The sequence below is a fragment of the Vanessa tameamea genome, chromosome 8 (assembly GCF_037043105.1).
Source record: "Vanessa tameamea isolate UH-Manoa-2023 chromosome 8, ilVanTame1 primary haplotype, whole genome shotgun sequence".
In the NCBI taxonomy this organism is placed as follows: Eukaryota; Metazoa; Arthropoda; class Insecta; order Lepidoptera; family Nymphalidae; genus Vanessa; species Vanessa tameamea.
This window is the reverse complement of record NC_087316.1, coordinates 3903771-3919638: the sequence shown is the minus strand read 5'-3', so window position 1 is coordinate 3919638 and position 15868 is coordinate 3903771. Positions and strand designations below refer to the sequence as shown.

General features: G+C 32.7%; 1 long non-coding RNA gene across 1 annotated transcript in view; it reads left to right on the top strand.

Annotated features, from left to right (window-relative positions):
* Positions 1 to 13938, top strand: part of LOC135193389 (uncharacterized) — a 312018-nt gene extending 298080 nt beyond the window's left edge. Inside the window, exon 3 of the long non-coding RNA XR_010309208.1 lies at positions 13928 to 13938. This is a non-coding gene — a long non-coding RNA (uncharacterized LOC135193389). The remainder of the gene's footprint in view (positions 1 to 13927) is intronic.
* The last annotated feature ends 1930 nt before the right edge of the window (positions 13939 to 15868 follow it).

The following is a 15868-nucleotide window of genomic DNA, read 5'->3' as shown; positions in this document are numbered from 1 at the left end:
TTTTTTTTCTTATAATTTTCGTAATCAGCTATTAAGATATTAACCTAAAATATAATAGTGTTATTTTTGTATGAAATTTGGCAAGATTGAAGATGGTGAAAAAATGCAGTAAGCTCATGTTTCAAAAAATCATACAATAGAAATACATTACATTAACAGCCTGTAAATTTCCCACGGCTGGACTAAGGCCTTCTCTCCCTTCGAGGAGAAGGTTTGGAGCATATTCCACCACGCTGCTCCAATGCGGGTTGGTGGATACAGCAGAATTTCATTGAAATTAGACACATGTAGGTTTCCTCACGATGTTTTCCTTCCGAGCACGAGATGAATTATAAACACAAATTAAGCATATGAAAATTCAGAGGTGATTGCCTGGGCTTGAACCCGCAATCATCGGTTAAGATGCACGCGTTCTAACCACTGGGCCATCTCGGCTCTTCACAATAGAAATACATTTGATTAATTAAAAAAAAAACTATGTTAGTATCTTCAATTTATTGTTTACATATATAAACTCACAATTTATTTGCCATTTATAAATAGACTACTTACTTTACTGTTAAGGACACTGTCCTTAAAAGTTAATTTGCGTATTATACAAAAATTTGACTACAAGTATTGGCGGCAAATGCGATAATAAAATTGCTTAAGAAATCGTAAGCATCGTAAAATTTACGGCTACTATGAGTAAGAATCGATTTTAATATTTTAATCGATGTTTTTATTTTTTATATAGTAACTACTCGTATATCCATTATATTTCAGCAATTTATTATAATTCGTATGTCATTTTATTTTGTTTAGAAATGAAAATAAAACCCATTGAAAATGTATATGGGATAAATACAGTAATAGCATCGTGATGAGTTATATCGATTGGCGTGACTATAGTAGTTGTGCTTATACATACATGCATACGCAGTTTTACGCGCTTAAACATGACAGATATTGAGAATCGACGATTAGAAGTCAGATTGGAGGGCGGATTGGTCGCCGATTGACTCATACGCTGCCATCGACCAACGACAAGCTAAATCTCGATATTACTCAATCAAACTTTGATTATCAGAAACCGCAACAGCAAAAGCTGCTTTGATCGGTATACTGAGCAAACAGCTAAATTTTAAAAATATATTACGATCATTGAATATGTCATTTATCACCAGATCTTTGCGGTATAAACTATTTAAAAAAAATATATAGCAAACTTAAATATGGAACGTTTTCGCTTGATTTGAACTTACGACTTAAACACGAGCAGGCCAGTTGTTGTATTATAATTTTTTTAATTAATACTTATAAATTAGTCACAGTTAGGTGTAGGTATTATAATCGTATTAAGTCCTTTAAACATTCACAGTAGCATTGATCACTTTAAAATCTGTTATAATCATTGTATGTGCAAAAGAAGTAAGGATAAGCTTAGAACGCCAAGTTTCCGACTCAACAAAGTCAATAAATCATTCTTGGGGCAAGGTATCCGCTTCTATAATAAAATTCCGCAGACATTATTAACTTTGCCGTTTCATAGAACCAAATCATTTTTAAAAAATACATTAGTAAAGGAGGCATATTATTCGATACAAGATTATATTAAGGATAATAAAGCGGGGAGTTAACGCTTGTCGACTTCCTGGCAGAAGACATAACATACATACATAATTGTATTTAACTAACATGACTGTATTTTTGGATGTTGAAAAAGACTAACTACTGAGTTTCTTGCCGGTTCTTCTCGGTAGAATCTACATGGTGGTTGCTTTACTTTAAATAGTTTGTTAAATGACGATTCAAAAGTGCAATAAGTGTAATTGCCTACTTGAATAAAGTATAATTTGATTTGAAACATAATCAATATCGATCTTAATATAACTTAATATGAATATAATGGACAGATAATGTTCGTGAGCCTGTACTTTCTATTACTTAGCAAATATATACCTTAGGCCTCTAGCTACAAATTGTGTTGCAATTATTTTCTTAAACTATCAATTACCGCTAGCAAACCAATCTTTAGTATATAATTAGGGTATGTGTTTATTTAATAACTATGCCTATAATATTTCATATTGTTTATATTTTATTTGATTAACGAATTATGATTGTAGTTATAAGCTTCAGTGTTATAATTTAGTTTATTGTTATCATTAACATAAATAAGTTTACATAATTCCTTAAATAATATCTACGTAGTATTAAAACAAAGTCGATTCTCGCTGATTGTACGAATAAATCTTTTAAATTACGTAACTAATCGTAATGTGGTTTTCATCGATGAACCGAGTGATTCGTGATGTGATATGTGTAACCCATTCTATTGTAGCAGAGAAAAGCCGATCATTTTAGCTTTCCTAGCCGGTAGAACAAGAATTTTTCTTTTTACGTTTTTTCTTCAGTCTACATTAACAGCCTGTAAATTTCCCACGGCTGGACTAAGGCCTCCTCTCCCTTTGAGGAGAAGGTATGTTATATTATAGTTCATGTTAATCAGAGTTATTTTATGATCTATTGGCAAAAGTACAGTCAATGGTGTTTAAAAATCTAAAAATTATGTTCGACTGTATATATTAGGTAATAAAGCCGTTTAATGAGCTTTCAATTACATCGAGATTGATAAATGCTCGTTTCTTATTTTATATTAATAAATAACTATAACGACGATATGAGGACAAGGTATTGATAATTGATTTTAAACCATTTCCTTATCTAACGTATCTTATAACGAGATAGTAAAGAATCGCTTTCCAAACAGCCTCTATAGCTCATTAGATAGAATACATAGATTTTAACCGATTAACAATTGCCGGCACAATTATATATTTCTTAAATTAATTACACGCAGTTTCTTGTAATTTATCTTATGGTTATGACAGAAAACCTGATAGTCAAAGTCAAAGTCAAAAATCTTTATTCAATATAGAAGTGTTTACACTTGCTTATTGATAGTCAAAAATCTACCACCGGTTCGGAATTTAACGCCTCGGACCTGAGAAGAACCGGCGAAAGAAACTCAGCGGGATATTTTTTTTTTTCCATTTTGCATGTACAATAATAATTATATTTTAGTTATTTGAAACAGCCTAGAGTTGATCATTTCATTCCCAAGGTGTTCAGTCAACTAAAAAGTCATTAGTGTTGTAATATCCCTTAGCACACAAACACTCTAACGATTCTTTTGAATTTTATAATTGAATAATTTTGAACGTTTTCTGGGATCCTGTGTTAAAAACGTATACATTGCCCCAAAAAAGAGTTACTAACCCTGTGTAATCGGGTACTTGGAGTAACAAGTTTATTCTTGTTCCTAGTGTTAATAAAATGTACGTCACAATTTCTGGGAAAATCATTTATGTTTTTGCGTACATACATAACACTATCAAAAACAAATTGAGAAGCGACAGTCATTATTTTAATTTCTTTAAATTTACCTCTTAACGAATCTTTTGGGCCCAGGTTATAAATTGCACGAATAGCCCTCTTCTGCAGTACAAAAATGGTATTAATGTCAGCTGCATTACCCCAGAGTAGGATGTCATACGACATTATACTGTGGAAATAACTGAAATATACAAGACGAGCCGTATCCACATCAGCTTTTTACCGCATAGGCTGCAGAGCTGATTCTATTCGCCAATTTATTTATATGGGGGCCCCATTGGAGCTTAGAGTCTATTGTCATACCAAGGAACTCTGTTGATTCTAAAACATCTAATGCTTCCCCGTTTAAAAGTACACTCGTTTTGACACATCTTACATTGGGAGTAGTGAATTTAATACATTTTGTCTTTTTACTATTTAACATTAAATTATAACACTAAACCAATTTACTATTTCAGAGAGAGCATTGTTCACATCGTCATATATTGAAAGACGTCTTTTTATTTTAAAAATTAAAGAAGTATCATCAGCAAACAATACTATCTCGAGTTTATCACCTAGGAGATTTGGCAGGTCATTTATATAAACAAGGAAGAGAAATGGTCCAAGAATTGATCCTTGAGGGACCCCCACAGTAACTGGAGACCCGGGAGATCTCTTTCCATTTACATCAACCCTCTGAATCCGATTGCTCAGATACGAAATCAGAAGACTAAGTGCGGTGTCCCTAATTCCATAATGACGCAGCTTCCTGACCAAAGTTTCGTGTTGCACACAATCAAAGGCCTTAGATAAATCACAAAATATCCCTAAGGCATCCTGTGACTCCTCCCAGGCCTTGTAAATATTTTTAACGAGCTCAACACCAGCGTCAGTTGTCGAGCGACCCCTTATAAATCCAAATTGTTTCTTGTGTAGCAACTTGTTATTGTTAAAATGTACTAGCATTTGATTTAGTAATAACTTTTCAAAGATCTTGCTAAGCGTTGGTAGTGCAGAGATGGAGATGGGCCTATAGTTGTTGGGGTCTGATTTACTACCTGACTTAAATATTGGTAATACTCTACTATGTTTCATGAGGTCAGGAAACACACCACTAAGGACACAATTATTAAATATAGTGACAAGGTAGGGTGCTATTACATCAATTATTGAATTGACTACCTTAACATAGATCCGCCACAGATCGGCCGTTTTCTTAATATCTAGTGATCTGAAGGAACTTATTATATTGATATTTTGTCAAATAGGAATATATCCCGCAGATGTCATCTCAACCTTGCTTTTTTAAGACCGTTTGGGTAGGTACCACCCACTCATGATATATTAAACCGCCAAGCAGCTATATTTGTAATGTTGTGTTCTGGTTTGAAGGGTGAGTTAGCCAGTGTAACTAAAGATGCATGAGACATAATAAATTGTTTTCCAAGGTTGGTGGAGCATTGGAGATGTTAGGAATGATAAAAAAATATTTATGGAACCAATGTCTATGGGCAGTGGTGACTACTTACCATCAGGTGACATAATTGCCCACTCATCTAAAAAATAATAAAAATCTTACGACACCTTCAGTGAAAAAATAGGCTCCATATCTTCTCTTTAAGAGCAGATATCCCAGTGGACATTAAGTGTTAGTTACTTTCAATATGTTTTTCTATTAACAAGATCTAACTGTAAAAAAGTGTCTGGTATTTTTTGTCTAATAATGATTTAAAAAAAAAAGCTTCTTGCACTGAACGTAGTCATTTAAGTGCTGATTATTTGTTCTGGGTATGCTTATATAATTTTTTAGAAACACTCTGTATAGTACCCGGAAATAATCAGTTTAATTATTTAATGAAATAAACAGTTGCATGCTTTTAGTAATTTAAACAACCGCTTTGTGCTTGTGCGCGAATAAGATAATCAAAGTTTTTATTTTGTATTGCGATTGGCGATTGGTTTTATAACAGTAATGAATAATAATTAAATAAAAAAAAACATTTGTTTCACTGACTTCAATTATTTGTATTCAATAGTCCTATACACCAAAACCACTGGGATGGCCGTCCTCGGCACGGACCAGAGAGGCTGCGGGATCGTGTCAATATCACGTATCCGCGGCTCCTACCGTGCAGTGCTCTGCTCGTGGCTCGGCGGAGCTCTTCTCAGGTGATCTCACTCTCCACACTCGTCGCTAGTGCATAAGGAAACACGAGGCCATCTCGGCTGCCGTCCTCTTTAAGGCCGTCTGAAATAGTAAAAGTGAGGCCCACACCAACCTATCCTAATAATATAATTAACTTAAAATCATCCAAATCCGTCAAACTTTTCTCAGAAAAATACATTATAAAAAATCATAAACGTCGACAACAATAACCTTATCCTTCTATAAAAGTCGGCTAAACACAAAGTACATAGACATTTAATTTCATTCTTAGTTCGCACTTTGTCACAAACAAACAGTACAACTATACTATTTCTAAAACGATATAGACAAGAAAATGAAAAATGCATTTATTGTAGTTCAGTATGCTTCGGAACGATTAATACACCACAAATACCCTGTCATAGCTCCAGTTGGAACGGCGATCAGCTTTACCAATACTATTTACGGTCAAATTAATTCTGCAAAACGAACTGTACAAAGAATTAACTTTTACGGTCTCAAATTGCGTTTTTTATGATAGTTTCATTGGTAATTTTATTTAGGATTAAGACTAATATGACGTTATGTCATAGAGCACAAGTATGCGTACGACCATATCTAATTACTCTTTATCTTGGGCTAAATAAGTTCAGTGAGGCAATGAAATGTGAGGAACGCCTATACCATATTTGATACATTTGAAACTTAGCGCATTCATTGTTCATTTTAAGAATTTATGAGCCATGATCATCGCCGTACCAATAGCGGGACCCGTCTAGTACCCGATAATTGTGTCATTTACATTCCGAGTATTAGTCGTAGTATGTTATATATATAAGTTATTTATTGTTATCTAACCATTATTTAGCATTTTTAGTGAAATTATTGTTCTAGAAAATATTTTTTCTTATTTATATAAGTATATATATTTTTTATTTAAATAAGAAACAATAAAATAAATTTGAAAGTCATCTTAATTGAATGCATTAAATTTCTAAAACATAAAAAAAAAACAAAGTTAATTTTACCAGAACATTAATTTTAATTAACTCGCTAATTTATATTTATTTTAATAAATATAAATTGGCATTTTTTACTTTGAAAATAATTATATTCCTGACCAATTAAAAGTTAAATAATCTCACGACATTATTGATATTTCTGTAATCGTTGAAAAAATACATTTTATTATTAAGATCGATTCACATTATTAAAGTGTGGTTAGCTCGTAATATATTGTATATCTCATAATAGATAGTAGGGACTTTATAGCATAACCTGATCAGAAATTGTCAGGATTTATATTACAGATTACAGACAGTAACTATCCCAAGCAATAATCGCATCTAACTTGTCTTATGTAGCTTGTATCTGCGAATTATCATACGCGTTCGCACCGGACACGCTACGTTTTAGTTAATGTGATTCGACCTTTAGACTTGGCAATAATGATTTACTATTTAACTTTATAATTTCTCGCTTAATACGACATTGACAAACCACGGATTTGTTGTTGGCACCAAATTATACACGAGTAAATTGAAATAACCTTGTAAATTAAAAGTAGATATTAATTATTAGTTCCGACATACCCTTTACAAAATATTTGATTCGGTCGGATTTTCATCTAACTTACAAAGGTGTAATTAAATCACATCGAGCAGTTGTCGCAACACCGCGGAAGCGGTACAACATTCCAAACTAAACAGATCGCGTACCTAATTATGTTCACGTAAATTATAAAATGAAATTATTGCGAAAGAGAAAGTCGACTTATCATATCTGTCGATACAATTACAATGTAATTTTAAACTCAGTACATTATAGGTATTACTTAATAAGAGAAGTAATCTTAATTATTGCTACTGGATAATTTCAGTGGAGAATTTCTAAATAGACTATCTAATAACCTTTGCTGGTTATTAAAATACTTATAATAAATTTACGTATACATTTTTTATTGTCTTCAATTTTTATTAAGTAATATTTTTAGTTTGATAAAAATCTTTGCTTCACGTTTAAGTTTTCACCCGTGTTAAGCGTTACCGATTGCCCTCATGGGTCCTACTTGACATTAAATGGCTTCAATATCATGTATACAACCTTTGTCAACATTAACAGCCTGTAAATTTCCCACTGCTGGGCTAAAGCCTCCTCTCCCTTTGAGGAGAAGGTTTTTAGCACCACGCTGCTCCAATGCTGGTTGGTGAAATACTGTCACGGGGACAAAAAATAATTTTGTTGGTTGAACAAGTATTTATTAAAAAAAATATTTTTATGAAATAATTCCATTAAAAAAATACTATTATAAATTACACAAACAAAAAAATCAGGGGTGTGGGCCGTTGACGGTATCTGGTCATGAAAGGTAAGGTAATAACTAAATAAAGCTTGAATACACAATGTAATGTATATCAACCGTTATTGCTTAGCAGAATGTACTATTTTAATTAAGCATTTAAATAATTAGGTATTAAGAAGACGAACAAAACGAGATGAGTAATAGTATGAGTTGGCGTTCGTTTTATATTTCGAATTAAAAAAAAATAAGCAGGATAGTGCAAACCCTGAACGCAGCGTCCAGAAATGAAATGAAACCGTTGATTCAATGCAAAAAGAAAAGCAATGCAAAGCGGCAATGTACGACAGCAGCAGCAGCAGCAGAAGCGGCGGCAGCAGCACTGGACAGGCAGCAATTCGTCCACAAAACAGCAGTTTCAACTAAGCAAAACTCTTCAGTTGAGTCCACCAAGCAATATTATAATACTTTGGAATATAATTTTCAAAGTATATGTATATAAAAAAAACACTCCCTGTGAACAAAACAACTCATTATCTATCTTGCGTAAGCATTAAGAAGGTCCTAAGAATGCCCTACACAGGTACAAGCAAGAATAAGTTATTAAAATTGAATAATAACTCATAAGATTGAGGTTATTAAATTGGATATTTAAAGTGCCAAAATATGGGAAATTATTGCTCAATTGGCAATAATACAATATACAAAAGCAAGAACTATATTTATATTAAGGCAATAATGCCTTTAAACGATTTAAATCACTTTAGGATTCGACTTAGGTTACCTAGTACATGGACAAGCTCTATGTTCAGTTTTTGAGTAAAATATGAGAAAATGAATAGAAATTATTACTGAGCCATGTAGGATATTGATTATCAAAGGTAATTAATGCATGAACTCATCTCAGGAGTGTTTAAATAAATGAAAATTCGGCAATACTTGTCAGATATTGAACGTGGCCGGTTTTTGTACAAAGACTGGAATTGAACGAAAAACTGATTAAATATCACTCTAAATACAATTAATCTGCCTCGATTAAACGAATATAAATTGTTTTACTTACGGTTTAGTAACCTGAACCTCTCAAAAATGGAAACATATGATGATGACGTAGGTAACCCTCCGTTTATATATAATTCGTGTATTATCTCAAACCAATGTCAAAAACCAATATACGAAATGTAGAAACAATGTATTAAATGCCAATATTCTGAAATATGCACTGAATATACTCACGAAGTATAAATGATTTTATCGTTTTAAACTGACAAGCGTCGGTAGGTGACCGGCGCTTGCACAACAATAAAATGAACGACGTAAACAACGCAGTGCTGCCATCTCACAAAACGAACAGATAATAAATATAAAGACGATTACGATTCAAAAATCGAAGTTTTGTTGAATAACCGATAAATGACCAAAAATAAAAATATTGAAAAATTAAATTTATAGGGTTACAATACACATGTGGCAGAAATTTGTTGAAATTAGACACATGCAGGTTTCGTCACGATGTTTTCCTTCACCGTCGAGCACCAGATGAATTATAAACACAAATTAAGTACATGAAAATTCAGTGGTGCTTGTCTGGGTTTGAACCCGCAATCATGAGCTGTAATATTGCAACACTGACTTTTGATTTTAAACGGATTATCTTAAAATTTATATAGTCTAAAAAATATTTCCTATAATATCGTTCGCCTATAAATACAATATATTCAACGTACAGGAATATTTTCTATTTTACTTACTATATTAATAAATAACTAAGACGTTGTATTTGAGAAATGGTTGAACTGTATCGTATCGACTGAAAATTCAAGAACTAAGAGCTACTTCTAATACTTGGTTGTATTTTGAGAAATCTTGTTTAATGTAGCGGAATCAATTACCTACTCGTTTCCTCATATTAAAATAAAGTTTACATGGATCATTTTTATTCTTATAATTTTTAGTATGTTTGTATATTTATTTATTTTTTGTAAATATTTAGTGAACTCACGATACGATTGATTTCATTTAAATATATTATTATCGTATGAATATGTTATTTAAATATTTCGGTTTATAGGTGTCCACTAAGAACGGATTTTCGAAACTCCATTCCTAAGGGTGTAAAACGGGATTAGAAGTTTTTATGAAAATCCTGTTTTTGAAGTAAGAAACTTGAAATTAAAAATATATGCTCTATAGATAGTGTGGAGGTGTACTAATAACGTATCTTTAGAAATATATCCTCTATTGGGGTTAGAGCATGGAATGCTAGTGTTTAAATAAAGTAACAAGCTGTACATGTTTCATTGCTGGCTCTACCTCTTAATTTTAGGAGGTTTTGGAGCTTTTTTAACCACGCTGCTCTAATGCTTGTTAGATACACACGTGGGAGAGTTTCTATATAATTTTATTCCTTTACCCAATTAAAAGTTTTATTAAACGCACGATAATATTGTAATCTTCTAGTAGTCGAAAAAAAAAAATCATTCTACACTCATTATTGAAGAGTGTTTATCAAACAGCGCTACAATCGTGACACATACGTAAAAGCAGCAATGCATTACTAATAAAACACACACTCACGATTATGTATTTAGTATTTAGATGCGACATTTTCTCTCAATTTTATCCTCAACCACCGACCATGAGAAGAATTATAAATTAACTATCTATTTAAAAAAAACATTAAAAAAAAATTACAATTCTAAATTTGTATCATTAAAAACATTAATAGTTAGTTGTAATAATAATAATAAAAAAAAAACAACTCAATTGGACTGTTCGAGTGATTAAACGTTAATCGGTGGCATTATTATTTATAGATTCAGTTAATATATTATTATATACATATATATTGATGTTAGAATTGAGTAACTGCCGAGTTCCTTCTTGAAGTGTAACTTTAAATTAAATGTATCTTGTAAAATTATTCAAAATTATTTGCAAAAGCCTATTCGAATGAAGTTTATTTTGATTTGATTTGACTGATATCATTGAATATTATAAACTGACTCGAGTAAGTAATTGCAAATTATTCGTACAAGTTTCAATTAAGCAAACCTGATCCGCTCATTATGTGATTAGCTTTGACTCTGTAGGCCATTGGGGTTAAAGACAAATTACTTAAAACTCTAGCAGTTTCCTGTAAAAAGGTTTTTTTTAAACTAACTATGTATGTTGTATGTTAGTAATTGTAAAAATAGCCGTATATTAAGTAAATATTTCAGTATGTGTTTTAGTTAAATCAAGTTATGCGTGAGAACCACTAAGAAGACACCAAAAATCAAATCAGTAAACACTTAAATGTGTTTTTATTATATCGGTAGGCGGACGAGCAAATGGGCCACCTTGTAACTAATTTTATTGATTTATATAAATACGACCAAGTGTTATCACTCGGTTAGTGAGTACTAAGATACGCGGCCAAGACAGTAAAAAGAGTACCAGATATGTCAGTAAACTATGATTGAATTAAAATAAACAAGAGATTGTTAGTGCATTTTAAGTTGTTCTAACGCATGAGACGATATAATTAAACTACACTCTCAAATGTTTACTAAAACATGGCTATTTTTGGTAGGATATCGAGGGATTTTTGGTTTATTCTGATATGTTCCCACACATAAGTTTATTTAACTAAACCACACTCTTAAATATTTACTAATAATCCAAGTATATTTGATGCCTTTTAAAATGTTCTTACGAATAATTTGACATAACTAAACCACACACTTAAGTACTTGGTGGTAGGGCTTCGTGCAAGCCCCGCCTGGGTAGGTTTCACCCTCTCATCAGATATTCTACCACCAAAAAACAGTAGTCAGTATTGTTATGTTACGGTTTAAAGGGTAAGTGAGCCAGTGTAACAGGCACAAGGATCATAACATCTTAGTTCCCAAGGTTGGTGGCGCATTGACTATGTAAGGAATGATTAATATTTCTTACAGCGTCATTGTCTATGAGCGATGGTGACTATATACTAGTCCGCCAACCTATACCATAAAAAGTACAATAAAATGAATTCGCTCCTATGTATCAATTCGTCATTACACTCATTATAATTAGTCTTGTTTTGGAATACCGTATTTTATAAATATTAAATGCATATATAATTTGATGCATTTAAATGATCGTACGTTGGATAGCTTTAAACGATATAAATAGAATTAGAATATATTAAAGTAAATTACAGGTAATAAAGCATTGTTCCTCATTGCTTTACTTTACCTCAAATTCCAAGTGCACTATAAATACTCTATGTATGGAGTCGTCGATACGAATTGAATACATTTCATAAATTTTTGCGTTTGACCTTCCGTTATTACAAGTATTTCCTTTCAATTGTTTTAATAAATATAATAAATATACGTTCCGCATTGATTTCTAATGATAACATTATATAGTCGTTCCACTGAAAACCTTTTTACTATTTTTATAATTATTTATACCGTCCACCTGTACCATAAATACAACCTTCTTGCCCCAACGGCTATCAGTTCTTGTATACAAAATCAAAATAAATCATCATGATTCGAAGTGTCCTTAAGGTATTTACGTGCCTTACGCTGACTAAATTATACTCATACGAAATACATCAAATTAATGAACAAATAAAAATGCCTGTATATAGCATATATCTTTTTAACAATACTAAAATAAGATTCAATAAAAATACTTTAGAGTAATTTATTTGCCCATTTAATACAAAATCTAATATTTGTGTAATATATTAAAATAAGTTATTCTTCTTATAACGGAAATCTGCTTTTAATCAAATTAAGGTATTCCTATATGCATATTTTTTTTCCTTGTTTTATGTAGATGATTAGAAGATTATAGCAAATAATTAACGATGTAATTCTGACAAAGAAGGATATTATACGTATAATCTTGCAGAATACATGAATATCAAAAACAACTAGTTTTCGCTTGTGTGCAAAAGGCGTTATAGAATTAAAGAGCTCGTGATTGATAGCACATCTTCTGGAATAGAAAGATCGCTTCGTAGCTATTTCTTTGTGATATTAAATATATGTAAACAATTACAATTCGACAACGAAAACCGGCGGAGTTTCTATAGCCGGTTCGTCTTCGCTATATTGAATACAGGAGTTTAATTTGATTTGATTTACAAGGATATCAAAAACAGTTAAGTTTCAACTGTTTTCCTAACTTAGGCGACACAATTGGGTTGCAAAACATTCTATCAGGCTCCTGTATTATATTTACTGTGTATAATGGTGTCGTCGGCCGATTTCAGTCTCGGCATCTAATCTCATGCCCCATGCAGACACCAAGCAAAATCGCAGTACATTTGAAAGTGCACAAGTGTGACCGTAAAACACAGGTATAATCTCTATTCCATCACTGTCATAATCCGATGGGACAGGAAATCCGACACGACTGGAAAGAATTCAGGGGCAGCACAAAGGACTTTACGTAATTTCCGTGGCAAGGAAGTAATACACTTCCAATTTCCAGACTACGAGCTGTCACTGAGAATTTTCGACAGAAAATATCAAAAACTTTTTATCGGGATTTGAATTCAGAACCTCGGGAGCTGTGGTCTGTGGAAAACACTAGACCATCGAGGCAGTCTTACTGTGTATATAGATACACAGAATGGTCTACTTTGTTAACTTACAACATGCATAAATTGTCATCTGTAATAACTGGCCGAGTTACTACGTAATCAGCTTGTAACACTTAAAACAGTGGTCAGGTGTATTTCTTCCTGCAGAAATATATCGTTATTAGTATATATAAACAACACGGCACGTTATGATATAATCTAAGGATAAATGCGAATAAGAAACCGTACTCAATGATGAAATACTCGTATACATATTTACTACTTCCCACGATTAGACTTTCGGGGCATTATAGTAGTCATTAATATATTAAATGTTAACTGTTAATACAGATAATATAACACTAGTTGCCGCTCGCGGCTTCGTTCACGTTTTAATGTTTAATCGTCCAGTGTTAGGTATAAATACCTATGACCTTCCTTGGTGTTCAAGCTTGTTACTGAATTTCAGTAAAATCAGTGGTTTGGCCGTGAAAGCGTAACAAATAGACAGTACTTTCGGATTCTATTCGTATATATATTCTGAGGAGATTTGTAGGAAATACGCGATATCCGCTGATGTAGTTGTATTTTACTCTTACAAGTCTTCTACACTAAATTAAACATATTATATCGTTGTAAAACAAAAACCTTTAAAGCAACATATAGCAAAAATGTGAATAAAACAATATCAAAAAGAGGTGTTGTGGGACATCCGGCTGGAAAGAGGACGATATTTATTAAAAATCCCGTGTATTACATGAGACGACTGGTAGGGGGGGGGGGGGTATCGCTGGTGCTGCGAGCCGACAGTTCCACATGCGACCAAGATCGACGAGTCCTCATCAACAGAATATAGTTTTTGTAATGAATTATAAATTCATATTAATCATTCAATATCTGAATTTAACATTGTTCAGTATTGTCTCAAATTAGTGTAATAGTTTAGTTTAATTTTTTTAAGCTGTAGAAAACGTTGTTTATCAATTAACACAATAACAAAAAGTAAGGGTTAATAATGATAAATATACAACCGTTAAAGTAGAAAAGGACTGAGAGGGAAAGGTCATCTGAAGGGTAATCTACTTGGTGGTAGGACTTTGTGCAACCCCGTCTGGGTAGCTACCAAACAGCATTACTCAGTATTGTTGTGTTCCGGTTTGAAGGGTGAGTGAGCCAGTGTAACTAACCAACAACGGGACGTAACATCTTAGTTCCCAATCTTGGTGACGCATTGGTGATGGAAGGAATGGTTAATTTTCTTACAACGCCATTGTCTATGGGCGGTGGTAAGCATTTACCATTGGCCGGTCCGCCTACAGATATCATAAAAAAGGGGTCATAGCGGTTTTTTCTTACGCGACGATTTCTGCCAGTTGGCTCTACTGTATGCCGCGTGAAAGAACTTTAGTTCAAAAATTTCGTAACATGAACGTTTTGAAATCGTTTCCATTAATGACTGTGCTCGAATACTTAGCAACCACTAGTACTTATTAAAACATGTTAGTTCACGATTTTGTTTACTTAGTATTAAGATAAAGTTGCACTTGTATTTTCGTATTGATATTTTCCATAAAAATAACAAAACTAAACTTTGACAATCTAACTTAAACAATCAAACAACAAAGTAACTTATACGATCAACGTAACGTAATTTTTAATTACATAAGAATTATTAACATTTAGTTTTTAAATATTTACAAATAATAATTTAAAATAATTATTGTATAAATCTTCATGGAATGGTGGTAAGAATTCTAGCAGCATTTCCTCTTAAAGTAAGTGCATAGAGCTTCGTTATAAGTATAACACCTCGCCTTATTGCCTCGACTGATGACAGGAGGGTACGTTTTTTTCCCAGAGGATCGGAGTTGCGATTCAATGGGGAAATAACATAATGTTTATTAGTATAGTAATTTACATAACATTAACAGCCTGTAAATTTCCCACTGCTGGGCTAAGTCCTCCTCTCCCTTTGAGGAGAAGGTTTGGAGCGTATTCCACCACACTCCTCCAACGCGGGTTGGTGGATACACATGTGGCAGAATTTCGTTGAAATTAGACACATGCAGGTTCCCTCACGATGTTTTCCTTCACCGCCGAGCACGAGATGAATTATAAACACAAATTAAGCACATGAAAATTCAGTGGTGCTTGCCTGGGTTTGAACCCGCAATCATGGGTTAAGATGCACGCGTTCTAACCACTGTGCTATCTCGGCTCTTATTTTACATAGCTTTATAATTTTACCATATTTTTTTTCCTTCACGTTTTATATTTAGTATAGGATATTTTTGGAGTTGAAATATAAGTATTCCGCTCGTGTACGATCAGCTTTATCGGTAAATGACAGACTATGTGACATATACGAGTATATCACTTAAGAGCTTTGCGATGTAGCACAATTTTGAGACATCAATATAAACGTAATAAATGTTCTATCAAATATTCGAAATACTTATTTATTCTTAACGGTAAATTTGTGTTCTGTGTTTGGTTG